Raw genomic sequence first — 27647 nt, forward strand, 5'->3', positions numbered from 1 at the left:
CTCAGGTTTTCGTTTTGTTTCTTTTTAAGCAGAAGAACAAATGTCAATATATGACAAACTGGCTTGCCCTTTTACAGTGGCTGCACAATTTACTTGTGTGGGTATTCTGCCAAATAATCTTGTAAGGAGAAGCAGCCTAGCAATTCCTGATGAGGAAAAAAAACTGCAATAACTAAGACATTTGATTGTTCTACATAAATATATTTATGGACAGCATATTTAAAAATCTTAAAAGTCTGTCTATTTTGAAGAACAAAACATGTAAAATAAATATGCCTAGTAATGGCTGTACTAACAAATTGTATATTTTAAAGGGACAGTCAAACCCAACATTTTTATTGTTTAAAAAGATAGATAATCCCTTTATTACCCATTCCCCAGCTTTGCATATCCAACATGGTTATATTAATTTAACTTCTGTGATTACCTTATATCTACGCCTCTTTTTACAGCCCCCTGATCACATGGCTATTTATTTATTTATTATGTATTGACATGCATTTTAGCCAATTAGTGCATTGTCAGCCACAACTCCATCTATATGGCACACATGGAATAGCAGTCTCATGTTATAAAAAACGAATACAAAAGCATGTTATAAGCGGCTGTCTGTAGTGGCTTAGAAACAGGCAGAAATTTAGAGGTTTAAATGTTAAAAAGTATATTAATATAACAATGTTGGTTGTACAAAGCTTGGGAATGGATAGTAAAGGAGTTATCTATCTTTTTTAAACAATAACAATTTTGGTGTTAACTGTCCCTTTAAACTGTTGTGGTGATCAAAACTGCAGTATATTTTGAATAAAATCATTTTAGCAATATAGTTGTAGGAACAAAAAATGATTCTATCAAAAAATCACTTTACTTTGTAAAGGTGAATGCAGTGTGTGTTTGCAATTGCTCTTGGTCTCATATAGAAATGCAGTGTGTGTTTGCAATTGCTCTTGGTCTCATATAGAAATGCAGTGTGTGTTTGCAATTGCTCTTGGTCTCATATAGAAATGCAGTGTGTGTTTGCAATTGCTCTTGGTCTCATATAGAAATGCAGTGTGTGTTTGCAATTGCTCTTGGTCTCATATAGAAATGCAGTGTTACTTTAAAAAGTATTTTATCAATAATGAATCAGTTTGCAATTTCACTACCATGACATAAGCAACAGCTGGTTCACTGAGCAAAGCCTAATGAGGGTGCACAGAGTATATACCCATACTCGCCACATTCACTTATGCACAGCACTATAAACAGTGATAGCTTTTACTAGAAACTATATATATTTATATATCAAAAATGCTTCTATACAAAACTAAAATGCACTGACTTTAGTGTTCTTGTGTAAAAATAATGATTTATTATCAATGCAGGGCTTGACACCCACGGTTTGTGTAGTTGATGATGAATAGAAATATTGGAAAATTCACTGCACGCTTTAGATACACCATTTTAAAGCATTTATTTTCAAAGAACATTTTCTTTTAAATAAATATTTATTGCCTTGAACTTGGATCACAGTTGACGTGTGAAGGCGCTGAGAAGATGCGCACGTGAGAAGCGCAGAGGGATAGGCATAATAAACAGTAGTGCAGTGTAGGTCCCTGATTTGAGGTCTGGGGGCAATACAAAATGAGGGGATATAGGAGGCTTGATAGGAGAGGGTTGATTGGTAGTCAGTATCAATTAAGGAGCATTTCTGGATTCAGGTGGGAGAGTTTTGGAGCTTTATGTATAAAAACTTAAGCAACAAAAGGTAGTTTAAGAGATTTTGATAGTTTTTTAGTTATTTTTGATTTAATATATCCTAGTGTGGTTGCAAAGTAGGGGGATTTGCATAAAATATTAATTTAAACGAATATTGTGGGGAAGTAAGAAATGTTCTGTACCCCAACAATTAATTTAAAGGGATAATCTATTCAAACAAAGTAGCTGCAGGGACACTTTTTCTTTAACACCCACTGCCACTACATCTCGATTACATAGCTTTTCTATAGCAAATACTGCAGTATTGACAAGATCAGTATAGGTGGCAGTTTCTGTAGGCAAAATCAGATATTTCAAATTAGTGTCCCTTTTATCAAGTTAAAGGCCACCCACGGTTAGTTGTCCAGGCTACTAACCATGCAAAATTAAAAAAAGCAAATTGGACACTAAAACAAATTTGCCTCATGTCCCTGCTGCCTTACATTAAATCTGCCCTGGTTTACACAACTTTGCATCATGTGAGAGGGAGATAAATGCTGTCTATACACTGAAAATGTACAGCAAATCTAGGTATTTTAATAATTGTATTAAAAAAAGACTTAATTTGTAAAGGTTTTAAATAACAAATATTAAAAATTACTACACAGAAGGTGTTTCATAATGGCTAAGCATATGCAAAGAGGGGGTGGGATCAGTGGTGAGTAACATTATGACCTGACTACTAGTAGCTTGGGACTTTAAATTGAGCCCAGATAAATAGAAAAGGTAGTTTACTGTGTTTAAACATGTAAATGAGCTACATGGATGGATAGTCAAAAGGTAAACTCATAGGCTACTGCATGTAAGGATGCAGCCAATGGTTGGAGCTTACATATGTATGCCTATTCATAATTGATTTACCAAACATATCCTTACTTTGAAGTAACCCAGAAATGAGTGGAGTGTGCAAATGTAACTATTTAACTCATTTGCATGGGTTTACCACATTGTAAGAAAATATGTTTAATTGTTTAAAAATGCTAATGAAATAGTATTTTTTATTAGAATATCTATTTAACATATTAGGATTATCCAATACAGTATTGAATGGAACTTTTTCAAATTCTATAAATTAGTTTTCCTTAGGATTTCCTTCTGTTATTACAGACATCTCAATCACTGTGATTCTCCACTTCTTTTATCTCACTAAAACAACGTCTCTAATCTTCCCTATGTACTGTTAATTTACACAACCTATTGCATAAAAATGGAGAAGTATTTGCTGTTTAATGAGTAAATTGTATAGAATAATGTAGGAAACAGAACAGAGGCTGTTCAATATTTAGAGAATCTAGGGAACTGTCAGATTAGTAATGCAGAAGACCCAATAATGAGTCACAAATAGGCACATTTACTAAAGCACAAACCCCTGCTGTCTAGATGAACTGGGCTAAATAGCATAGCACTATGTAAAATGTGATGTACTTTAGTTGCACTGTTAGCTGGTGCAATTACTAGTTCCCCTTTTCACACTAAACAAGTGCTAACCTGTTCATTTATTTAATCTGTGTCAGATCTAAAAGTTTTAAAAAATAAACATTTATTCCTTGCGGTCTATTAATGCAGCTGTTACCACCAAACCTAACACAGACAAATTAGATTGTTTCACAGCAAAGGGTTAAATAATATAATCAAATTAAGTCTGTACTGAAGTAATTACAAGTCAACTCGTTGACTTTAATTCAAAGTACTATGCAAATCAATGCTGTTAATGCAAAAACAAAATACACAAAATTTAAAATTACAATGCAAAATGTTTAAAATATACAATATCCTTACAGGTCAAGACAATTATTTGGCATACCATTGGTAGCAGTAGTTATATGGCTATTGTTGCTTCAATAAACACACAAAATAAACATACTTTAGGGTGCAAACAGCCCACTGATCCTAATCCAAGGATTTTACAATACTGTAATTATATACTGGCAGATATAAAGTCACTTGACACTTTATTAATTAAATTAACCTTATTCAAGTTTAGAGTAAGGGAGCATGGATTCATTTTATTCTTATAACCAAATATGTTATCCCACATTATTCCTGAGCGTTTTCCAGCACAGAGTAAATTAGGTTAAAATGGCATTACTGTTATGACAATGTTGTTTGATTGATGCTTTTAACCCTTTAGCAACATAACAAAGGCACTTCCACTGGTCATTGGTAATAGTCAGCACATTGTCAAAAAGATTGGGGGTGGGGGGTGAAAAGCTTTCAATGGTTATGTAGCACAGACCTGCAGCAAACTGTAAGACCCATTTTGCAGCCAAGTTCTGCCTAGCATTGCAGGTATTACAATTTCCCCATATGAATTTCATTATTCAGTCCAAAACAATAAATTATCAGTTTTAACCAAGTTACTGCATAAAAATAATGAAAATGTGTAAAATTACATAAAACAAGTTGAGGTTACACTTTGGAAAGAAAGAAAAAAACATTTGCACAAATGCAGTTTTTTTCTGTGAAATTACTAAAAATGTAGCTTTTAATTTAATTAAAGCAGCAGCTTGAATGATGTATACATGAAAAGGGATTGTGCTTATATTGTTACATGAAAGGGTTAAAATCTCCCTTTCCACGTACTATTAAACATGAAACTGCAGCACACAATACTCATTCAATCTTCCATGGTTATATCCTACAAAGCAACACAAATCAGACACCATAAACATATGTGCATCCTGTATGGAATGAAATGCTCGATTAGTGCAAACAATACAAAAAAATAATTGCAAACAAATTACCTTAAATGGTGCAGTTCAGTGGAAGAAAAAACAGCACTAATCCCTTCTTTTAACAGATACTGACTGAGCTGTATAAATATCTGAAGTTGCCTAATACATTAAATAAAAGCAGGGATGTAAGGAAAGTGCTACACTACATTTCCGTCCAGATTGTATGCAGCTGACAGGTCTCTGGAAAGGCAGCAAATGCTTCTGTTGGCTCTTGCTGAGCAGGCAATGTGTGCGCACTCTCCTGGGCTGGGAGCAGTAGGAGAATCAATACACCTCATCAGCTCAGAGCATGCCAGCATCAGCAGCGTACTGCAGAGCGTGCCTGGCTAGGCTATGAATGGCTCTCACACAATACAACATGGGAGATGGCTGCATTCCATTCATGTGTTCCATGGAAAAACCTCCCTCCCTTACAGTTTCATATTAATGACAAATAACCTGTCAGCTGTATCCAGAAAATAACTACATTTAGATGAGCTGTATTTCTTTCTGTCCCTACAGAAGATGGTTTAGCATTTATTTAATAGCTTTCTAGAATGCTGATAATGATACAAGATGTTTCATAAATATGTAAAAAAAAAAAAATAATAATAATTGAATCTCCCTAATCTGCATGACAGCTAAATGGCATTAATTAGGCTTTCACTGAAATAGTGATAATAAGGGTGATGCTGCACACATCCATTAGGGTACATGATTGTTGGTGCTCACTGGCCCAATAAGGGACATGCAATGAATTAGTTTCCAGAGCATCCCTTGTGGTTTAGTGGAAACTGAAAGGCTTTATGTTCGATAAAACATATTAAGGTAGGCACGCAATAGAGACAAACAAACAGGATGAAAATTAATTGTTAGTCGCTCAAGCCATGTGCAAAGTAATTTTGCCGATGATATGAAATTTAAATTACATTTCTATTGCTACATAGTTATGCCATTAAAGGGAATGTCTTTTTTTCCTTGCTCTCTCGGTTACAGCTGATTTGCATGCTAGATGTGTGCTGCTATATAATTAATCCTACTCTTTATCTTTCCATGAGAATATAATCTTTTATTCTGTGATACAGCTGACAACAATGACAGACAATAATACTTGTATTTTTTTTACACTAGTATTCTTTACTGAGGTTCTGTACATATTGTTTCACAAGCTGTGTTTTTGTGTGCAATAATCTGCAATTAGTATCTGACAATTAACATTTTCAGAAAAAAGCATACTTTGTGGGTGGGTAATGAAAATACATTCCTGGTGGATCTGTATTTCAGTATTTCTAAAGCTCTGCAAAATGGTATAAACTTCCCACTGAGATACAATGATGAGTATTATCTTTTATCCACTCTCAAGCCATCATTCAGAAATAAATGCATGGACAGTCATAAGAAGAAAAAAAATGAGAAGTGATAATTAACCTTTTCAGACAAAAAATATGAATGTTTGCCATTTAACTTAAAGGGATACGGCAAAAAAAGATAAGTGTCTAATTTATCTCCATCACCCCATCTGAAGGACATCTTACAGCAATGGGGCTTTCAACATGGGTGGCAAACACTGTCCTGAATAAGCCAGGAAAGCATATGAGCAAAGCTTAAGTTGTTCTGGTGGCATTACTCGGCAGTTAGAGCTATGGGCAGGAATAACATTTGCAGGGAAGGGCCATTTTGTCCCGCCTCCTCACTGTAATGGATGGGCGTTGGAACCTGAAAAACTGGGTGATTTTGCACCCCTGTGCTCCCACGTAGTTACACCACTGTATCTCAATGAGATCAAATACATTAAGGATAACTACCTCTGGACTGAAAAAAGATAAATAGTAGCAACAGCCACTATCCAGATTCAACATCTTATAAAGCTTTTAACTTGACTCACCCGATTCTGGGCAACTAATTGTAATCTGTCTGCTCCATACTATGTATACGCTCTGGCTGAGGCCCCAAAGTTCAAAACATCAACAGACCAACAAGAAATGGCCTTACTGGCCTCATCGACTTCACCGTCTTTTGGACTGTTGAGATTTTCAAAGAAAAAGGGCTTGGCCGAGCAGTGCCGGCGGGAGGCAATGTCTCTCCCATGCAAGTCAATGGGAGCATGACGTCACTACCCGCATCTCACACATTGCATTTTGCTGGGGGGGGGGCGGGCCCTATTTGAAGTAGGCCTACATAGCGGAGACAGAGAGCTCACTGAAACTAAAATTCATTTAAGTTTAGGCACACTCCAAATATTGCCTGTGGGACGTAAATTTTACTACACCTACTCTAACTGCCTCAGGTGATGTCTCACCATCTGATAGCTGGCGAGACAAAACATGGCTGCTACCCTCCTTGCAACCTGCACTTTGCTGATACAAACATATCACACTGGTGTCAAACTGTCGATATCTCCTAATCAAAGTGCAGGCTACTCCCACTATCATGCCCTGGTATCTTTCCCTGAACACCTATAACTTTGTCATGCCTAACCTACACTCCCCCTGCACCACCTTGCTATCTCCCAGCGACCCCTCACCTACATCATGCCTAACCTAAACACCCCTGTGCTACAGGTATGGTTTAGGTGGTTAGGTGATTAAGGCCTAAACTGCCACCTCTCAAATTTATTTTAAATGTTATTTTTTAAGATAGGTTTTTTAGGTAGATTTTATTATTTGGGGGTGGGGGGGTTACTCGTATTGTAGACAAGGTTTTGTAATTGTTATTTTTTTGTAAAAGAGCTAAATTATCTTTTGGGCACTGCCCTACAAAAGGCCATTTTAAGGGCTATTCTAATTTATTTTAGTAAGTTAGGGTTTTGTTTTTTTTGGGGTGTTTTTTTTAATGGGGATGTAGATTAGTGCTAGGTAATTTTTATTTTTTATTTTGGATACTGAATTTTTTATTTTCTGTAACTTAATTTTTTTCCTCTAACTTAGTGGGTTTAGTTTAGAGGAGGGGGTGAGGTGTTAGGTAGCGTAGGGTTAGTTTGCATTGGGAGTTGAGGCAGTTTAGGGTTAATTCTTTTTAATCAGTAATTTATGGCTAGATTACGAGTTTTGTGTTATGAGGGGTGCAGTGCTAACTTGCACGTTATTGTCACCGCTCACTTCCCTACAGCGCTGGTATTACAGGTTTTCATAAACCCGGCGTTATTAGGCAAGAAGTGAGCGTAGAGCAAAATTGTGCTCCATACCGCACTCCAATACCAGCGCTGCTGAAAGCTGCGGTGAGTTGGTTTTACGTGCTCGTGCACAATTTCCCCATAGACATCAATGGGGAGAGCCGGCTGAAAAAAAGTCTAACACCTGCAATAAAGCAGCATAAAGCTCTGTAACGCAGCCCCATTGATTCCTAGCTGGAAATTAAATTTATGTTTACACCTAACACCCTAACATGAACCCTGAGTCTAAACACCCCTAATCTTACATTTATTAACCCCTAATCTGCCTCCCCCGACATCGCTGACACCTACATTATACTTATTAACCCCTAAACCGCTGCACTCCTGCTTCGCAAACAATAGTTAAATATTATTAACCCCTAATCTGCTGCCTCTAACATCACCGCCACCTACCTACATTTATTAACCCCTAATCTGCCGCTCCCAACATCGCCGCCACTGTACTACATTTTTTAACCCCTAAACCTAAGTCTGACCCTAACCCTAACACCCCCTAAATTAAATATAATAAAAATAAATCTAAATAAAACCTATTATCATTACCTAAATTATTCCTATTTAAAACTATATACTTACCTATAAAATAAACCCTAAGCTAGCTACAATATAACTAATAGTTACATTGCAGCTATCTTAGGGTTTATTTTTATTTTACAGGCAAGTTTGTATTTATTTTAACTAGGTAGACTAGTTAGTAAATAGTTATTAACTATTTACTAACTACCTAGCTAAAATAAATACAAAGTTACCTGAAAATAAAACCTAACCTGTCTTACACTAACACCTAACCTTACACTGCAATTAAATAAATTACCTAAATTAAATACAATTACCTAAATTACAAAAAAACCCCCACTAAATTACACAAAATAAAAAATAAATTATCAGATATTTAAACTAATTACACCTAATCTAATAGCCCTATCAAAATAAAAAAGCCCCCCCAAGAATTAAAAAAAACCTTAGCCTAAACTAAACTACCAATAGTCCTTAAAAGGGCCTTTTGCGGGGCATTGTCCCAAAGAAATCAGCTCTTTTACCTGTAAAAAAAAATACAAACACCCCCCAACAGTAAAACCCACCACCCACACAACCAACCCAACCCAAATAAAATCCAAACTAAAAAAATCTAAGCTCCCCATTGCCCTGAAAAGGGCATTTGGATGGGCATTGCCCTTAAAAGGGCATTTAGCTCTTTTTCAGTGCCCAAACCCTAACCTAAAAATAAAACCCACCCAATAAACCCTTAAAAAAATCTAACACTAACCCCCGAAGATCCACTTACAGTTTTGAAGACCGGACATCCATCCTCAACGAAGCTGGGATAAGTCTTCATCCAAGCAGCAAGAAGTCCTCAATGAAGCCGGGAGAAGTCGTCATCCAAGCCGGCAGAAGTGGTCCTCCAGACGGGCAGAAGTCTTCATCCAGACGGCATCTTCTACCTTCATCCTTCCGACGCAGAGCGGGTCCATCTTCAAGACATCCGGTGCAGAGCATCCTCTTCAATCAAAGTCTTCTTCCCGAATGAAGGTTCCTTTAAGTGACCAGGATGGCGTCCCTTGAATTCCGATTGGCTGTTCCAATCAGCCAATAGAATGCAAGCTCAATCCTATTGGCTGATTGGATCAGCCAATACGATTGAAGCTGAATACTGTTGGCTGATTGCATCAGCCAATAGGATTTTTTCACCTTTAATTCCGATTGGCTGAGAGAATTCTATCAGCCAATCGGAATTCAAGAGATGCCATCTTGGTTGACGTCACTTAAAGGAACCTTCAATCGGGAAGAAGACTTCGATTGAAGAGGACGCTCTGCGCCGGATGTCTTGAAGATGGACCCACTCTGCGCCAGATGGATGAAGATAGAAGATGCTGTCTGGATGAAGACTTCTGCCCATCTGGAGGACCACTTCTGCTGGCTTGGATGACGACTCCTCCCGGCTTCGTTGAGGACTTCTTGCCGCTTGGATGAAGACTTCTCCCGGCTTCTTTGAGGATGGATGTAAGTGGATCTTTGGGGGTTAGTGTTAGGCTTTTTTAAGGGTTTATTGGGTGGGTTTTATTTTTAGCTTAGGGTTTGGGCAATTGGAAAAGAACTGAATGCCCTTTTAAGGGCAATGCCCATACAAATGCCCTTTTCAGGGCAATGGGGAGCTTAGGTTTTTTTAGTTAGGATTTTATTTGGGGGGTTGGTTGTGTGGGTGGTGGGTTTTTACTGTTGGGGGGTTGTTTGTAATTTTTTTTACAGGTAAAAGAGCTGATTTCTTTGGAGCATGCCCCGCAAATGGCCCTTTTAAGGGCTATTGGTAATTTAGTTTAGGCTAGGGTGTTTTTTTATTTTGGGGGGACTTTTTTTATTTTGATAGGGCTATTAGATTAGCTATAATTAGTTTAAATATCTGATAATGTCTTTTTTATTTTGTGTAATTTAGTGTTTGTTTGTTTTTATAATTTAGGTAATTTTATTTAATTTAGGTAATTTATTTAATTGTAGTGTAAGGTTAGGAGTTAATGTAACTCAGGTTAGGCTTTATTTTACAGGTAATTTTGTATTTATTTTAGCTAGGTAGTTAGTAACTATTCTACCTAGGTAAAAATAGATACAATCTTGCCTGTAAAATAAAAATAAACCCTAAGCTAGATACAATGTAACTATAAGATATATTGTAGCTAGCTTAGGGTTTATTTTATAGGTAAGTATTTAGTTTTAAATAGGAATTATTTAGGTAATGATAGTTAGTTTTATTTAGATTTATTTTAATTATATTTAAGTTAGGGGGTGTTTGGGTTAGACTTAGGTTTAGGGGTTAATAACTTTAGTATAGTGGCAGCGACATTGGGGGTGGCAGGTTAGGGGTTAATAACTGTAATGTAGATTGCGGCAATGTTAGGGACAGCAGATTAAGGGTAAATAAAATTTAACTAGTGTTTGCGATGCAGGAGTGCGGCGGTTTAGGGGTTAATATGTTTATTCTAGTGGCGGCGATGTTGGGAGCGGCAGATTAGGGGTTAATAATTTTCTTTTAGTGTTTGCGATGCGGGAGGGCCTCGGTTTATGGGTTAATAGGTAGTTTATGGGTGTTAGTGTACTTTTTAACACTTTAGTTACAAGTTTTATGCTACAGCTTTGTAGCGTAAAACTCATAACTACTGACTTTAGATTGCATTACGAATCTTGTGGGACAGGCTGTACCGCTCACTTTTTGGCCTCCCAGAAAAAGCTTGTAATATCAGCGCTATGGAAGTCCCATTGAAAAAAAACTTTACGCAAATTGCGGAAGTTAATTTGCGTTACGGCCAAAAAAGTGTGCGGTACCCCTAAACCTGCCAGCGGTAGTGAAAAAGCAGCGTTATGAGCCTTAACGCTGCTTTTTAACCCATACCGCAAAACTCGTAATCTAGCCGTTAGATTTTTTTTTTTTTTAAAGTAACTTAGGGGGTTGTGTTGAGAGGGGAGCTTATGTAGTGTAGGGTTGTGGCAGTTTAGGGTTAATGGTGTAGGGTACTTGCGGTATATTGGGTTGATGGGATAGGTACTTGCTGTGGGTATATGTCGGTATAGGTGTTAACAGGATAGGTATTTGTGGTGGGTATGTGGCGGTTTATGGGTTAATAAGATAGATACTTGCGGTGGGTATGTGGTGATTTAGATATTTATTAGTGTAGTGTTAGTTTGCGATCATGGGGTACTTCAGTTTAGGGGTATTAGGATCAGTGGTTAGGTGCCCCTATGTCAGGAGCTTGGAATACTTTTCAACAGGCTCACTCAACATAAGGGCGGATCTTTTTGCTGCCTTGTAGCACTTTTGATCATCGGGGCCTAAGGGGTTTACATATTTAACTCAGAAATTGTAAATATCTCAAACCTAGTATATAAGAGTAACCAAAATACAATAATAAAATTGTTTATTGCACACTCATAGGGAGTTTGTTTTATGGAATGCACTTCCATTAGAGGTGGTAAGGACAAACACTGTAAGGGACTTTAAAGGGACATTCCGGTCAAAATTTAAATGCACACTGATTAATAACATCTTTTTATAGAAACCTATTTGCAATAAACATGTATTGGATAAAATGCTTCTAGTAAAATTTATCACTGTTGTAGTGTTAACATTTCTCTCTGCACATGCACGTGAAGCATAGCTAGATATTCTCAGTGCACCAGCATTTGAAGTACTGCAGCTGCTCAGAGTGTCAGCGGAGCTTCTATCATGTCAGCAATTAACAAATTTAGTCATTACCAGATGGTACAATCACCTTAGGCCCTCTGAGCCAGTTCTGTGTTTAAAATGCCGGTTCACATTTGCAACAGCTATAGCTTCTATTAGAAGCTTGCGATTGTGGGGTACTTCGGTTTAGGGGTTTTAGGATTAGTGGTTAGTCACAGCAGTTATATTGCTATGGATCCTCTACTATACATTGCCAATATTGCCAGCAATGTTGGTTGTTGTCTATAGCCAGCGTCACCAACTAATAGCATCTATAGTAAACGCCTCTTGGCAATGCCGCTATGTTGGGAGCTTGGAATATTTTGACAGGCTTGTTCGAGATAGTGGAGGATCATTGGGAATATTCTGCCACCTCATAGTACTTTCGATCGTTGGGGACATTGTCTTTGTCACTCGAAAACTCAGAACTTGAACTTTTGTTTTTTAAGATAAATGTTTAATTTTTCTGTCCCTACAAACTTCTGAAGTATGTTTGCATATGAATTCTATCATGAGGCTGGATGTTGTTACTGAGGCTGATTATGTCACACTATATGTCTGTACCAGGGTGGCATGTAGTGTGTACATTTCCTTGCCCATGTAACTGTCATATACATGTAATATATACATTGCTCATAGGAAACATGTGAGCAATGACAACATATATATATATATTTATGTGTGTGTGATGTCATGTGCTTTTGTGGCCCCTGCTGGTAATGTGCTGTTAGGTAATTATATACATATATTTTATATAATATATGTCGCCTGTGCATTGGCCATGGTGAGTGGACCAAACAAGGGGAAGGGGCTAAGCTGGGGGGGGCCCCACAAATCTGTTTGCCCAGGGCCCCACAAATTTTAAGGGTGGTACTGATACCCTGTTCAGTAGAGGCACATGCAGACCGCAAAAAAAATAAAAAAATTAAGATGTCCTTGTTTTCAAAAACATTGTGCAGACACAGGAAAATTAGACAGAATAGCAACCTTGGGGGGAGGGGTAATTGGAACAAAGGTCATTACCATACACAACATCGTCAGCACCTGCGAGTAAAAAAAAAAAAACAGAGATGACCCTCCTACCTGGACCATCTTAGCCAGCAAACACTTATGAAGTCCATAAATAACTTGAAAGTGTTCTGTTGCATAGCACACCCTCTGGTCTAATAACTAAGCTGTGGGCCAGTGATCCCCAGATTAACCTTCCTGCATTTGTAACCTTGCTACTCCTGGAGCCTTAAGAAAATGTGCATTGCTAGTTTCTGATCTAACAACTTTTGCTGGGCACATTTATTGCTGAGACCAATAGGCAAGCATTCTCTAAAATGCCTTATCAGCAAACTCTAGTATCATTACAGAGAGGCAGGTGCCTAAATGTATTAAGTCTGGATCCTCTTTAGGTTCCTGTTTGCAATTAGTATGGCAATATGTGGCAATAGGGCTTTGGATGTACAGCCAGATTCAAGCATAGCACCTGCTGACTGCACAGACAGCTTCTTACTGCTCTAGTCCTGCAGCACGGTTGTCATGTGTGAGCTAAGGGAGCTGCACTTACCCTGGGAAACTGATTTCTATTAACCATTCCCTCTGCATAATACTGCCTCGGATGGATTCCCTTGCCTTTACACAAGAGATAGAATTCTAATGTAAGCAGCACGATTTGTAGCATGTTCCCATCAGCCACCCTGGGATATTTTTACTCTGGATATTTATATGTGTCTTCATTAATAGTATGTAGATACTAAACATCATTCTATCTGAACTAATAGAGCCCCAGGATCATTATCTAGTGCATATCAGAATTTGTCAATGTAGAAATACTCATTGTCACTATATTTATTCAATGAAGGGTGTTCTTAATCAGCGTACAGATGCTTAATATCAATTTACAGCATAAGATGCTCATTATCAGTTAATTATACTGCACAGAATGACGATTGTGATGATATAGATACTCAGGTGTTGATGGTCATGGCATTCCAGTATAAAATGAAGATTGGTAAATAATAATATGTTTGCTTATTATTAAGTATGCAGAAATGTACTTTTTTAGGTTATAAATAGGCCCGGCAATAACCTAATAAAGAATTCATCATGCACCTTGCAGGGAAGAAATATAAAATACACATATGTACACACAACATTGATAGATTGGTATAATTTCACTATTTCTTCCCTGCAAGGTGCATGATGAATTCTTTATTAGGCCATTGCTAGACTATTAATAACCTAAATTAAATTCCTACATGCCTTAGTATAAGCAAACACACTTATTTGACATGCACCAATCTTCTTCTTATACTGATGTGTCATAAGGCTAAGCATTACAGTTATAAAAAGTCATCTAAACTATAAAATAATGTTGAGTATCAATAAACTTATAATGAACATATCAAGTTAAGTATTTATGGTGAGTATCTGTATCTTTAGGCACTGTGCATTTCATTAATATTGAGGTGTTTCACATTTATTAGTGGTATCTCTACTTAACTGTGGAACCATGAGGGTTTTTTTCCTCTGGGTAGTCCACTGCTCACAACAAAGGACAATAGGGACATAAGAAAAAGTAATATGATGGCATAATACTTTAATTTCAAAGTGAACCTTTCTGTTTCGGGAAGTAAAGTATCTGATCTGTTTTCATTTAAATAAGCAGAGCCAGCAAAAATTGCGATCTTGTGCTTGTTTTGCATTCTGGATGTTTGCAGATTGAGTAAAATACCAAGCACAGCACTAAACCTTGAGCACTCTATTACCAAGTAACTACTATTATTTATAAATGTTAGGAGAGAATTTAAATAATGGCACTATTTAGGCGATCCCCACTATTATTAATTTCCTGAGTGCGCTCAATAATTGATCACATTTCTACAATAGGTAGTAATGTGCGTGGGTTGGTGCTTGTGCATAAATTGAAATTCCAACCAAAGTTGTGGAAGTATAGAGACTAACCACGAGACAGTATGCACCTATAGCACCCTACGCCCAGACTCTGGAGTGGTACTAATGTGAGAAAGTGATTAAAATATAGCTTTTATTTAGATTCATTAAAAAGTGTAGACAACACACACAACACACAGGAAATTAAAATCCTCAAAGTAAGCTATGTCTAATAGACACTGAGTCAAGTGAACACTAATATTAAAGTAAATGCCTGTAATAAACTGTAGCAGTGTGTCACATAGGTCACATCAGTGTATTGGGATAATTGTCTCTAACTATAATGATACCTTGGTCTCCTATCAAGGAATAGTGTGGGTTGTAGGTAGAGGTCTCTACATATAATCTCTACAGAGGTGGATATAGACTGTGAGTTTAGTATCAATTAAAGATATTGAATTTGTAACCACTTATAGGTAAGTCCGGAGTATCTATCTTAGTATTAACCTCTGTGGTCTCCTTATCTAACTGATCATATGTTGATCATACTTATCCCTTGTAATCATATAAATATGTAGTAGATAGTCGTAATAGATGGGGGGGGGGTTATCACATAATGTTGCTAGTGTAAAAATATATAGCGCTATAGATCTGATTGCTTCGGCTAATGTATACTGATATATACTAGTTGGGTGACAGTGTTGTCTCACTATAGCCACTTATATCAAGGATATAACAGATACGAGTATGAATACTCCTTTATATAAATGAGCTGTTATAGAATGTTTTATTGATACCTCTCATTGTGGAGGGTCCCTGATTATACGTCAATTTAATCACCTTGGGAGATTGTTAGCTCTGGTTGCGCTAATATAGGCATATGCCAAAGTGTCACCATTAGTTATAAATGCTATATAGATGGTATTGTTAACCACTGGAGTTACTATGTCGATCTCTGATATAGTTAGTATATAGTTGGTATTGTTAACCACTGGAGTTACTATGTCGATCTCTGATATAGTTAGTATATAGTTGGTATTGTTAACCACTAGAGTTACTATGTCTCACTCTGATAACAGTACTGTTCCTTTAACTTCTATTCCTACTCATTTGCCTTATAAGTAATTGAATTGTTAGATGGGTTGAAATGTATTCATTGGCAATCCCACACTCGGTTCAACATATATATGGAGACCTAAATAGCTAATGGTCACCAGTTTATCTTCCGCTTGTATGTATATCGGTATGTCTGAATGTATCATAAGCCTGATATATTAATATTACGTAAACCTACAGGTCTAACATTTATATCTGTATGAGCCAAATCGAACGTTTTACCAATCACTGAATTGCTATTCATCTTCTATCAGAGCTCAAATTCAGCAATATCGGTGAATTTTGTTAGTAAACGATTCTTAGCATTATTTGTGTACTTCAACCACCGCTGTGATCACAGTCATCACTTTTATTGGTATTGTGTTAATGTAATTTGTTCCAAGCTAAAACTGTAACTTCTCTTATTTATATCTTACAACCTAATATTAATATTATCAATAAAATTCTGTTTCTGTTCTTACGGACTGCGTTAGTCCCGAGAAGCATATATAGATTTTATCAAACACTTAGGAATACCCGGATGTTTATCTGCTATTACGTTTCCAAGTGACTATTCAATGTGTTACTTCCACTGAGATATATAAGATCCAAACATAATATATATGTATTGTTTCTCTCTATCCGTGTATTCCTTTGTATATAGGTGATTTCTGCACTTAGAACTTGTATATTTATTGACAGACTGTATCAGTCGTAGAAGTCATATAAACTAATTGTGAAACTGTAACTTCTATTGTCTATATCTAACAACTTGTTACAACTCGTATCAATGAAATCTTGATTTATATTTCTACGGATTGCATTAGTTTCGTGAAGCATATATAAAGATATTGTCAACTGTTTTTGGATACCCGGATCCAAAAAGCTAATAAATTATACTAGTATCAAAGAAATATTATAGACCCACAAATAGTATATATGTATTTTTTCTCTCTATCCGGGTATTTTTTTGGTCTATTGGTGATTCCAGCAGTTAAACTGTATGTGTTTGTTCAGCAGACTATATTAGTCCTGGAAGTCATATAAGCCAATTATAAGTACCCGGATGTTAACCGAATGCCAACAATTCTAGTGATAATAACATGTATCTAAATCACCATGGTTATTCTGTAGCAAATATTTTACTGTTACACGACCATTATCTAATGTGTGATAATACCCCACCGTGTTAAGTTAAACTTAAGGTAGAACCAAGCGGTCCTTTAAGTAACGGTTAGATATTTAAATAACGTTAGAGACATTATAAGTAATAAAGACAGAGCTGTACTTTAACATATTAAAAAGGCGTCTGACACTACTGACGCGTTTCGCCCGTACTTCCACAACTTTGGTTGGTATTTATAAATGTTGTCTGGTATCTCTAGAAAATTTTCAATTAAGAAAGGAACAGTATGTGTTTTACACCGCACAATAGGGGTCTTCCTACATTGCAGTAGATCATACCTATACCCAGTATTATTACTAAATCTATTCAACACATTCTATCACTGATGAGGCTACATAGTTTATGCATAGAATTTAGCTCATTGCTTGGAGTGTATTGAACAGGGTTGGAACATTGCAACTAAATACTATGGGCAAGATTACGAGTTAAACTGTATTTATGGATTCTTCTCACACACTAACACTGCTAGAAGATTGCTTTTTGTGCGCATTGGGGAGCACTCGTATTACTAAGTTAAAAATATTTTTTGAGTGTTTATGATGTGGGGGGGGCTCGGTTTAGGGGTTAATAGGTAGTTTATCGGTGTTAGTGTACTTTTTAGCACTTTAGTTAAGAGTTTTATACTACGGCGTTAGCCCATAAAACTCTTAACTACTGACTTTTAAATACGGTACCAGTCTTGACAGGAGAGGCTGTACCGCTCACTTTTTTGCAGACTCATAATACCGGCATTATGCAAGTCCCATTGAAAATATAGGATACGCAATTTACGTAAGTGGATTTGCGGTATTAACGAGTCTGGCCAAAAAAGTGAGCGGTGCACCTGTAATTTCAAGACTCGTAATACCAGCGTTAGGATAAAAGCAGCATTGGGACCTCTCAACGCTGCTTTTTAAGGCTAACGCAAGACTCGTAATCTAGGTGTATGAGATTTGAATCTCACAGTAAGATCCCTTTTTCCGGCACCAGAGTATAGAGTTTAATTCACACTAACTAGTAATTCTCCAGAAAGGTCTTCCTCAACAATCCCAAATAACTGTGGATTTAGCCTTCAATATTTATCATATACTCCAAATCGAACTATGTATATAATAAACATTAATTCCTATAAACACTATTTTCAATCAATATCATATACTGCAGAAAAAAATATACTGCAAAAACAAAACCATATACAATGATATAAACAGTGCACATACGATTTATTTGCTGCCGGCTAAAGTATTAAAAATTATAATTATCTTTCTAATAACAAACGTGGGCCCACTTTGTAATAAATGACTTTATGAAATCAGAAACAGTTTAGTTAAAGTGGATGTAAATTTTTAACATATTGACCTTCCAAATCTGTTCTTATGCACTCTTTTATTAATACCGCATACTTTTTTTCTTTAAATGTAGAAAAAATAAATTAATATTTACGTTTGTAACTCGGCTCTATTTTCAGGCAGAGCTCCTCCCATCCATAACTTCCCTTCTTTTCAGTGCATAACGTCTAGAGCGGTCCCACCCGCTCTATGACGTATTACCCTTGCGCGTTCACGATGGCTCCTTTTTGTGCGCATGCACTTCTAATTTAGTGCCGAATATGCGCATGCGTGTACTCTAGATAGATACTTACTTGCAGTTCCTGGTAAATACAGGAAGGTTGTGGATGCGGGCTTTATATGCGCATGCTTAGAGCGTGTAAGCACAGCGCTTCGAAAGCCAGCTGAAGTTGTTTTACGCATGCGCATATAAAAGACGCATGCTCATAAATTCACAATGACGTTAAGAAAAAGGGGCTGGACTCCACGGGGTACGCCAAATTATTATTTTAGGCAAATGTCAATCACTGTAAGAAAAGTGGAACAAAATGGCGGGCGGAGGGAGAAAGCAAGATGTTTTTAGTTATAGAGGTATATACATCGATATAATATTATGTTTTTACAAAATTGATGACTTAAACTTATGCTATTTTTGGATGATAAAGCAGTTGTGATTGTCGACTATCAGTGAGTTTACATCCACTTTAATATGTATGAAAGACAGTTCCTTATTTGTTTCAAAATTTGATTTCAATTGTATCCAAAAAGATTGTGTTCCATGACTGTTCCAAATGTTGTTGTTGCTACATAAAGTATAAAGTCACTTTTTATTGTAATAGGGCTCTTGTGACATATAGGGTACATTGTGGTCATTAAGGGGTTAAACTGTCCGTTGGTTCCAGCGGATCAAGAGTGGGACTTATCGCTCACAGGGTTTTATATCTTCCGTAATGGTTGCTATTGGTTTATGTGGGTTTAACGTTAAAATAGTATAATGGAGTTTGGAGAGTATGACACCTCAAGGAATTATGGCTTAGGTTGTTACAAAACACGCCCACCTCTCTAGGTTGTCTATTGAACTCCACTTTTTGTAGTAATGTCTATGACAATTTAAACGTTACCTTGATTGTAGTTTTCAATCCACTTTCCTCCCCCTTGGGGAATACTCACATAACCATTATGCATTTGCCGCCGTATCAACGGATTCCTCTGACCTCACTGTGAGCGTGCCATTCTCTGTTCCGCTGGTTACTTTAGTCGGTTCAGTGTGGTTTGGAGGGTTCAGCTGTAACCCTCACATTGATTGTTTCTCAGCTACGCGCGTGTCACCCTTGATGGTGACGTATACAGGGCTTCATCCGGCTTAGTTTCCATTTGTCATTCTTCTGACACGTTTACTGTTCAGTTTGTTCCGCCCTCTGGGTGAAATAATATCAAACTCATATGGCACTTTTTCGACGTGACTGATTTCGTCCACAGTTAAAGGGAAAGTAAACAATTACATGTTTCACACATGAAAATCTATTATATTATTAATTCCTAGAAATTTATATGTTTAATCTTACTAAGATAATATTAACTTACAATTTTATTGATTAAGGATTAAAAGGGACCAAGCTTACTTGGTCTCCTTACTTAAACTCTTAATCTTATGAATATTCAGGAATTATAAATTGAAATCAAATTTTGAAACAAATAAGTAACTGTCTTTCATACATATTAACTAAACTGTTTCTGATTTCATAAAGTCATTTATTACAAAGTGGGCCCACGTTCGTTATTAGAAAGATAATTATACTTTTTAATACTTTAGCCGGCAGCAAATAAATCATATATGCACTGTCTATATCATTGTATATGGTTTTGTTTTTTGCAGTATAATTTTTTCTGCAGTATATGATATTGATTGAAAATAGTGTTTATAGGAATTAATGTTTATTATATACATAGTTCGATTTGGAGTATATGATAAATATTGAAGGTTAAATCCACAGTTATTTGGGATTGTTGAGGAAGACCACCTTTCTGGAGAATTACTAGTTAGTGTGAATTAAACCCTATACTCTGGTGCTGGAAAAAGGGATCTTACTATGAGATTCAAATCTTTGCTAAATGTAATATATATATATATATATATATATATATATATATATATATATATATATATATATATATATATATATATATATATATAGTATATACAGTATCCCACAAAAGTGAGTACACCCCTCACATTTTTGTTAATATTTTAACAAACTCTTCAACTCCTCCATGACGATATCACGGACCTTTCGCTCCCCCACCTTCCATTTGAAGATACCCCACAGATGCTCAATATGGTTTAGGTCTTAGCAAGGCAGTGGTCGTCTTGGAGGTGTGTTTGGGGTCGTTATCATGTTGGAATACTGTCCTGTGGCCCAGTCTCCGAAGGGAGGGGATCATGCTCTGCTTCAGTATGTCACAGTACATGTTGGAATTAATGGTTCCCTCAATGAACTGTAGCTCTCCAGTGCCGGCAGCACTCATGCAGGCAAGACACACTTGTCTTTGTACTCCTCACCTGGTTGCCGCCACACACGCCTGACACCATCTGGACCAAATAAGTTTATCTTGGTCTCATCTGACCACAGGACATAGTTCAGTAATCCATGTCCTTAGTCTGCTTGTCTTCAGCAAACTGTTTGCGGGCTTTATTGGGCATCATCTTTAGAAGAGGCTTCCTTCTGGGACGACAGCTATGCAGACCAATTTGATGCAGTGTGCGGCATATGGTCTGAGCACTGACAGGATGATCCCCCACCCCTTTAACCTCTGCAGCAATGCTGGCAGCACTCATATGTCTATTTCCCAAAGGCAACCTCTGGATATGATGCTGAGCATGTGCATTCAACTTCTTTGGTCGACCATGACGAGGTCTGTTGTGAGTGGAACCTGTCCTGTGAAACTGCTGTATGGTCTTGCCCACATTGCTGCAGCTCAGTTTTAGGGTCTTGGCAATATTCTTATAGCCTAGGGCATATTTATGTAAAGCAACGCTTCTTTTTTTCAGATCCTCTGAGAGTTCTTTGCCATGAGGTGCCATGTTGAACTTCCAGTGACCAGTATGAGAGAGTGTGAGAGTGATACAACTAAATTTAACACACCTGCTCCCCATTCACACCTGAGACATTGTAATATTAATGAGTTACATGACACCAGGGAGGGAAAATGGCTAATTAGGCCCAAGTTGGACATTTCCACTTAGGGGTTTACTCACTTTTGATATTAACAAGTTAGATGTGCCTACTCCTAGAAAAAAATCCTATTAGGGATTAACAATCAAAAAATCCCTGTGATAAAGTATTAATAAATTGAGCAAATACAATTGTAAATGAACACTTAGGCCTAGATTTGGAGTTTGGCGTTAGCCGTGAAAACCAGCGTTAGAGGCTCCTAACGCTGGTTTTAGGCTAACTCCGGTATTTGGAGTCACTCAAAAAAGGGTCTAACGCTCACTTTTCAGCCGCGACTTTTCCATACCGCAGATCCCCTTACGTCAATTGCGTATCCTATCTTTTCAATGGGATCTTTCTAACTCCGGTATTTAGAGTCGTGTCTGAAGTGAGCGTTAGAAATCTAACGACAAAACTCCAGCCGCAGAAAAAAGTCAGTAGTTAAGAGCTTTTTGGGCTAACGCCGGTTCATAAAGCTCTTAACTACTGTACTCTAAAGTACACTAACACCCATAAACTACCTATGTACCCCTAAACCAAGGCCCCCCCACATCGCCGCCACTCGATTAAATTTTTTTAACCCCTAATCTGCCGACCGCCACCTACGTTATACTTATGTACCCCTAATCTGCTGCCCCTAACACCGCCGACCCCTGTATTATATTTATTAACCCCTAATCTGCCCCCCACAACGTCGCCGCCAGCTACCTAGAATAATTAACCCCTAATCTGCCGACCGCAAAGCGCCGCCACCTACATTATAGCTATGTACCCCTAATCTGCTGCCCCTAACACCGCCGACCCCTATATTATATTTATTAAACCCTAATCTGCCCCCTCAACGTCGCCTCCACCTGCCTACACTTATTAACCCCTAATCTGCCGAGCGGACCGCACCGCTACTATAATAAAGTTATTAACCCCTAATCCGCCTCACTAACCCTATAATAAATAGTATTAACCCCTAATCTGCCCTCCCTAACATCGCCGACACCTAACTTCAATTATTAACCCCTAATCTGCCGACCGGTGCTCACCGCTATTCTAATAAATGTATTAACCCCTAAAGCTAAGTCTAACCCTAACACTAACACCCCCCTAAATTAAATATAATTTTAATCTAACAAAATAAATTAACTCTTATTAAATAAATTATTCCTATTTAAAGCTAAATACTTACCTGTAAAATAAATCCTAATATAGCTACAATATAAATTATAATTACATTGTAGCTATTTTAGGATTAATATTTATTTTACAGGCAACTTTGTAATTATTTTAACCAGGTACAATAGCTATTAAATAGTTAAGAACTATTTAATAGCTACCTAGTTAAAATAATTACAAAATTACCTGTAAAATAAATCCTAACCTAAGTTACAATTTAACCTAACACTATACTATCATTAAATTAATTAAATAAAATACCTATAATTACCTACAATTAAACCTAACACTACACTATCAATACATTAATTAAATACAATATCTACAAATAACTACAATGAAATAAACTAACTAAAGTACAAAAAATAAAAAAGAACTAAGTTACAAAAAATAAAAAAATATTTACAAACATAAGAAAAATATTACAACAATTTTAAACTAATTACACCTACTCTAAGCCCCCTAATAAAATAACAAAGACCCCCAAAATAAAAAATGCCCTACCCTATTCTAAATTACTAAAGTTCAAAGCTCTTTTACCTTACCAGCCCTGAACAGGGCCCTTTGCGGGGCATGCCCCAAGAAGTTCAGCTCTTTTGCCTGTAAAAAAAAACATACAATACCCCCCCCCAACATTACAACCCACCACCCACATACCCCTAATCTAACCCAAACCCCCCTTAAATAAACCTAACACTAAGCCCCTAAAGATCATCCTACCTTGTCTTCACCTCACCAGGTATCACCGATCCGTCCTGGCTCCAAAAAATTCTATTGGCTGTTCCGATCAGCTCATACAATAGTAATAAGGATATTACTATAATAACCCTTGGCGCTAACGTGTAGCTAAAATTGGTAATGCAGAGGTTCTAATTATTGTATAGTATAAACAATAAATTACCTTGGTGCAAATGGAAATGATAATTCCTTGCAAAAATGTGAAAACTGGGTAGTTGATTATGGGATGCGCTTAAGGATGAACAAGAGTAATGGTGCAAGTAAAAAATAAACAAATTTTATTACAATCTTAATCGTGCACAGAAATATTTTTTAAAACAAAATTTAAAAGACACTCTGATCAGGCGTTTGACAATGTAGTATCAATAAAAATCCCTAAAAACCTCAAAATAAAATTGCATAAAAGAAATAACAATAAAACAACAATGAGACAATCACTATCACAAATGGTTAATTTGAGATAGAGAACAAAGATCCCATTGGAAACCAAGGAAGATCCACGTCAGCTGGAAGTTAGTGGTATTTTAACCGGAGCTGTAACGAGATGAGATCCAAATGAACAGACAGGAAGAGAGCCAAAATTTAAGGTGTTCACTTATTACTTACACCGAAAATGCTCTATGAAGTCCCAGCTGTCTCTCTATAGCGGTCCTGGATTAGATCACTGCTGGATGGATCCCCGAAATGAAGGAAAACCTCTTGTCTTTTACAATCCGTATCAGCAATCACGCCAGATAAACCAAAGGTGGAACGATATCCCAGAGCAAGCCTCCCTTAATCCTTTGAGATTGACAAAAGAACTACCGCACTGGCAAACTGGGGGACACATTCAAGGCGGACCTGCATAGTTCCCGGGGGACCGGTGATCATCTGGACTCTGGGGAGCAAAGTCTGTAGAATTCTTTTGTCAATCTCAAAGGATTACGGGAGGCTTGCTCTGGGATATCGTTCCACCTTTGGTTTATCTGGCGTGATTGCTGATACGGATTGTAAAAGACAAGAGGTTTTCCTTCATTTCGGGGATCCATCCAGCAGTGATCTAATCCAGGACCGCTATAGAGAGACAGCTGGGACTTCATAGAGCATTTTCGGTGTAAGTAATAAGTGAACACCTTAAATTTTGGCTCTCTTCCTGTCTGTTCATTTGGATCTCATCTTGTTACAGCTCCGGTTAAAATACCACTAACTTCCAGCTGACGTGGATCTTCCTTGGTTTCCAATGGGATCTTTGTTCTCTATCTCAAATTAACCATTTGTGATAGTGATTGTCTCGTTGTTTTATTGTTATTTCTTTTATGCAATTTTATTTTGAGGTTTTTAGGGATTTTTATTGATACTACATTGTCAAACGCCTGATCAGAGTGTCTTTTAAATTTTGTTTTAAAAAATATTTCTGTGCACGATTAAGATTGTAATAAAATTTGTTTATTTTTTACTTGCACCATTACTCTTGTTCATCCTTAAGCGCATCCCATAATCAACTACCCAGTTTTCACATTTTTGCAAGGAATTATCATTTCCATTTGCACCAAGGTAATTTATTGTTTATACTATACAATAATTAGAACCTCTGCATTACCAATTTTAGCTACACGTTAGCGCCAAGGGTTATTATAGTAATATCCTTATTACTATTGTATGATTGTATTTCTCTCTGTGGAGTTTGAGGATACTCCATTTACCCAGTGGTTTATTGGTAACTTTCCCAGCGCAGGTTGATCACACCCCTGAGTACACTGTTCCGATCAGCTCGCATTCTATTGGCTGATCGGAACAGCCAATAGAATGCAAGCTCAATCTGATTGGCTGATTGGATCAGCCAATCGGATTGAACTTGATTCTGATTGGCTGATTCCATCAGCCAATCAGAATATTCCTACCTTAATTCCGATTGGCTGATAGAATCCTATCAGCCAATCGGAATTCGAGGGACGCCATCTTGGATGACGTCCCTTAAAGGAACCGTCATTCTTCAGTTGGACGTCCCCGGAAGAAGATGGGTCCGCGGTGGAGGTCTTCAGGATGGAGCCGGTCGTCATCGGATGAAGATAGAAGATGCCGCTTGGATCAAGATGGTTGCCGGTCCGGATCGCCTCTTCTTCCCGGATAGGATGAAGACTTTGGAGCCTCTTCTGGACCTCTTCAGCCACCGGATGATGGATCGCCAGCCCCCGTTTGGGTTGGATGAAGATTTTGGAGCCAGGACGGATCGGTGATACCTGGTGAGGTGAAGACAAGGTAGGATGATCTTCAGGGGCTTAGTGTTAGGTTTATTTAAGGGGGGTTTGGGTTAGATTAGGGGTATGTGGGTGGTGGGTTGTAATGTTGGGGGGGGGTATTGTATGTTTTTTTTTTACAGGCAAAAGAGCTGAACTTCTTGGGGCATGCCCCGCAAAGGGCCCTGTTCAGGGCTGGTAAGGTAAAAGAGCTTTGAACTTTAGTAATTTAGAATAGGGTAGGGCATTTTTTATTTTGGGGGTCTTTGTTATTTTATTAGGGGGCTTAGAGTAGGTGTAATTAGTTTAAAATTGTTGTAATATTTTTCTTATGTTTGTAAATATTTTTTTATTTTTTGTAACTTAGTTCTTTTTTATTTTTTGTACTTTAGTTAGTTTATTTCATTGTAGTTATTTGTAGGAATTGTATTTAATTTATTTATTGATAGTGTAGTGTTAGGTTTAATTGTAGGTAATTGTAGGTATTTTATTTAATTAATTTAATGATAGTATAGTGTTAGGTTTAATTCTAACTTAGGTTAGGATTTATTTTACAGGTAATTTTGTAATTATTTTAACTAGGTAACTATTAAATAGTTCTTAACTATTTAATAGCTATTGTACATGGTTAAAATAATTACAAAGTTGCCTGTAAAATAAATATTAATCCTAAAATAGCTACAATGTAATTATAATTTATATTGTAGCTATATTAGGATTTATTTTACAGGTAAGTATTTAGCTTTAAATAGGAATAATTTATTTAATAAGAGATAATTAATTTCGTTAGATGTAAATTATATTTAATTTAGGGGGGTGTTAGTGTTAGGGTTAGACTTAGCTTTAGGGGTTAATACATTTATTAGAATAGCGGTGAGCTCCAGTCGGCAGATTAGGGGTTAATAATTGAAGTTAGGTGTCGGCGATGTTAGGGAGGGCAGATTAGGGGTTAATACTATTTATTATAGGGTTAGTGAGGCGGATTAGGGGTTAATAACTTTATTATAGTAGCGCTCAGGTCCGCTCGGCAGATTAGGGGTTAATAAGTGTAGGCAGGTGGAGGCGACGTTGTGGGGGGCAGATTAGGGGTTAATAAATATAATATAGGGGTCGGCGATGTTAGGGCAGCATATTAGGGGTACATAGGGATAATGTAAGTAGCGGCGGTTTACGGAGCGGCAGATTAGGGGTTAATAATAATATGCAGGGGTCAGCGATAGCGGGGGCGGCAGATTAGGGGTTAATAAGTGTAAGGTTAGGGGTGTTTAGACTCGGGGTACATGTTAGAGTGTTAGGTGCAGACGTAGGAAGTGTTTACGCATAGCAAACAATGGGCCTGCGTTAGGAGCTGAACGCGGCTTTTTTGCAGGTGTTAGGTTTTTTTCAGCTCAAACAGCCCCATTGTTTCCTATGGGGGAATCGTGCACGAGCACGTTTTTGAGGCTGGCCACTTGCGTAAGCAACTCTGGTATCGAGAGTTGAAGCTGCGTTAAATATGCTCTACGCTGCTTTTTTGGAGCCTAACGCAGCCTTTATGTGGACTCTCAATACCAGAGTTATTTTTATGGTGCGGCCAGAAAAAAGCCGGCGTTAGCTTTTCGGGTCGTTACCGACAAAACTCCAAATCTAGCCGTTAGTATGTTATGGGACCTCATGTGGGCTGATGTCTAAGTGATCATGTTTTTTCTACTATGATCTGATTTATTTGAATTAAGGGATCACGCTATCACTTATTATCCTAGTATTCTATAACAGTACAATGAGATCATACATCTATATTCTGTAATTTCTAACATCATAATACCATTATGATTTGGGGTTTATGTACTTCGAGAGAAAAAATATTTTTCTTTTCTGTAGATAGCATCCTAGTATCACTATTTACAGTGTCACTAATTGTTATATTATATTATGTTTGTATTTTATTTTTATTTGTATATCCTTCTCATAGGGTGTTAGATATTCATTGTACGAAAATTGTTATAGATAGTCACTATGTCTAGTTCACTGACATTG

At 37.1% G+C, this 27647-nt stretch overlaps 1 protein-coding gene across 1 annotated transcript in view; it reads right to left on the reverse strand.

Moving 5' to 3' along the window:
* RPH3A (rabphilin 3A) overlaps positions 1-6469 on the reverse strand; it is a 496507-nt gene extending 490038 nt beyond the window's left edge. Inside the window, exon 1 of the mRNA XM_053701695.1 lies at positions 6334-6469. The gene's annotated coding sequence lies outside the window, so the exon portion shown is untranslated. The remainder of the gene's footprint in view (positions 1-6333) is intronic.
* Positions 6470-27647: the final 21178 nt, after the last annotated feature.

Source organism: Bombina bombina, chromosome 2 (assembly GCF_027579735.1).
Source record: "Bombina bombina isolate aBomBom1 chromosome 2, aBomBom1.pri, whole genome shotgun sequence".
NCBI lineage: Eukaryota > Metazoa > Chordata > Amphibia > Anura > Bombinatoridae > Bombina > Bombina bombina.